Genomic DNA, 3285 nt, shown 5'->3' on the forward strand with positions numbered 1-3285 from the left:
CCTGTTGATTTCATTGTTTTCTTGGTGACCTCCTTCGTCCTGCTGTCATGTGTCTGGCTGTCCCCCAGGCCTGCTGCACAGCCATCAAGCTCACATGTCCCTTCTTCTTTCTCCTGGGGATCCCAGTCATCTCTTCTGAATTGGATTTCCTATTTCCTGGGCACTCGTTTATGGTTTATACCCTCATTTAGGTAGAGCACCTCTCCCTGTACCTTCTCAAGAAAGGATGCATAGAATGGAAAATTATTTTATCTGGCATGTTTGACAATATTCTTATTCTATCCTTGTATTTGACTAATAATTTTATTGGATATAGAATTTTAATTTGGAAAATATTTTCTCTCAGAATGTCAGAGGCATACTTCTTTCTTTAGTGTCAAATGTTGTTTCAAGTAGTCTGATAACCATTGTGGTTACTGATCCTTTGCATGTGACCTACATTTTCCTCTCTGGAAGCGTTTAGATTCTTTTACGTGTCTAATAATCTAGAATTTCATGGTAATTTGCTTTGATGTGAATCTTTTTTCTTTCTTTTCTAAACTAATGAGACACTCTGTGGCTTTGGCAATGCATATGCTAAGTTTTGAAACATACTGTATTATTCTGAGTAATCTCCCTCCTAGTTTCTTTGTACTCTTTCTAGAACTCCCATTATCCAGATGTTGGATCTCTTTGACTGCTCTTCTGATTTTTTTTTTTATCTTTTGTCTCCCAATTTCTGTATTTAATTTTTTTGATTATTTTCTGGGAAAATGTTGCTTGACTTCCAAATGTTACATTTATGTTTCTACTATCAATCATTTTAATATCCAAGAGGTTTTAAATTCTCCTTTTTAAAAGTTTTAATGTTTCCTTCTCTGGGCATCCTGTTCTTATTTCATGATTGATATTATTTCATCTCTTTTGAACCTGGCATTGTTTATTGCCTCTGAGTTTTGTTATATTGCTTCTTTTCTATTTAATTTTGTTTTCTCTGTTTGTTAGTGGTTTTCCACAAATGTCTGCTTCCCCTGGGCTGTTTATTTATTTTCATGAGTGAGAATGAAAAAGGTGACAGAAATCTCTATGAGCACTAATGGGTGCTCACATGTCGAGATCAAGGCATACCCAAATAGTGATTGGACAGGAACTTTTCTATTTCAGCTGTCATTACCTGTAGTCATTTCTCTTGGATGATCGATTTCCTCAAAGAGGAATCTAACAAACTGCTGTGAGCAGATGAGCGTGAGGGTGAGGAAGGGGAGTACATATTCCTGGTTACAGTACTCTCAGAGCATGTGGAGGAAAGACTTGGCGGTCACCATTCAGAATGGAGACTCACTCAGTTTCCATTCTCAGTTGCTGTTTCTGGCATTTCCAATCTGGAGTCTCTCTCAAGAGTAGACCTGTCAGGCTGTTGCCTGGCTGCAGAGACTCTAAGGCTCTGTTTCTTATACCAACTGTCAACCATTCCATTAAAGGAAGTATTGGGAACCTTTCCGAAGGTGTTGTAAATTACCTTGCTCGTCCAGATTAACTTTAGTAGGTATTTGGCTTTCCCCTCTCTTCTTAGACAGCCATCTGCTTTTTTTGTCCCAAAATCTGGTGGCCATCCCTTTCCTGCTATCTTTTTCTCTCTTGATCTTCTTATATTTTTTAATCTTTTAAAAAAAATCCTTTAAGTTTATTGGAAATTGGGAGACAAATATATGTTTAACCTACCATGTTTAAATGAAAAAAAAAATCCTATTTAGGACCTTCATAAGGCTTCTGTATCCTTCTACCTCTTAAAGTCTGTTTTGCTTTCACACTTCATTAGTAATTTGGCTGACAGAGAATGCTAGTTTCAAAATTATTTTCCTTCAGTGCTTGAAGGCTTTATTCCATTAGACCTCAGGCATCCGTGGATACTGATGAGAACACTGCTATCTTCCCATGAAAATTCTTCTTCCTTTGTAGATGATCTGGGTTTCCTCTCTCTGGAAAGTTTCATAGTCTTAGCCTTGATTTTAAATTTCACATATTTGTTTCTAGTGGTAGGATGTTTAAAATTCATCTTGCTTGTTGCTCAGTGGGACTTCTCCACCCCGGGAAGAATGACCCTCACCTCTGATTACACCTTCTTTTCTACATTCTTAAAGGGTATACTCTTTCCATTGTGGTTTGTCCACCAAGAGAAGCCCATTTACTTGCATTCTTTAAAAAAATTCTTCAAAATCTCTGATTTGGGGCTGATACCTCATCTATGTTATGGACTTCTCTGCTGTGGATCCTGTAATCTCAGCGGAATTTGGGGAAGGAGAGAGAGTAAATGTGTATCCATTTGTCACTGACCTAGGTGGTTCATCTCTCTTTCAGTATGCTCATCACCTGATTGCTAATACCTCAGAATGTCCAGGTCTTTGTTTTCTAAGTCAACTTGAGGTATTTATATGAATAGTCACCAGAATATTCTTAAAGAGTAGAACCAGTTTTATTTTGCATCGTTTTTGTGCATTTCTGGAAAAGATGGCTAAACTATTGCTGTTGGTATTTATGCTTAATTATAGCATTCGCAAATAAAAATGTCCCAAGAAAAATCTTAAAAAGAGAATAGTGTGATCATAGTTTACCTTGACCCTTTTTCTTTTTTTTTCCCATCTCTTTTTCACTTTTCCCTTCTGAGTGATCACCATCCCTAATTCCTTTCTTCATCTTTCCTGAGTGTGTGTGTATCTTTACATATGATATAATTTTTTTGGTATACTTATTTTCAAATTACTTTCCACAAATACATTTAAAAAATCAATCTATTAAGTAATCCTAGGATCCGCACATCACCATAGAGTGCCTGTGGCAAGGACCCTATGGTACTCATTGAGAAAAAATACTGAAGAGGTCTTAAATATTTTGATCTTTAGCCTTGAAAATAAAACTTTTGGTTCTTCCTTAATCACTTGGGCTACAATTTTTAGTTCTGAACTGTTTCCTTGTAATCTGTTAGAATTAATAACCTTTTCAAAGCCATTCTAGCCTATGAAGTTGTTCTCAAAAATAGAAACAAAAATATACTTCACTGTGAAAGTAATAAGTGGCCAGCACTAAAAACTACATAAAGTGAAAAATGATTTTATACAACTCAATATGTTAAATAATATAACACACCCTGAAACCAGAAATACAGCTTAGCTTTATGGCTGATAGTCTCCATATGTATCCCTAGCAATTCTGAAGGATTTTTTAAATTTGGTTTTGGGGGAAATTTTGCTCATCCCCTGTCCAGTCCAGGAAATGTGGGTATTTTCTAGTCAAACAAGTAAAGATCTC

Source organism: Canis lupus, chromosome 29 (assembly GCF_011100685.1).
Source record: "Canis lupus familiaris isolate Mischka breed German Shepherd chromosome 29, alternate assembly UU_Cfam_GSD_1.0, whole genome shotgun sequence".
Taxonomy (NCBI): Eukaryota; Metazoa; Chordata; class Mammalia; order Carnivora; family Canidae; genus Canis; species Canis lupus.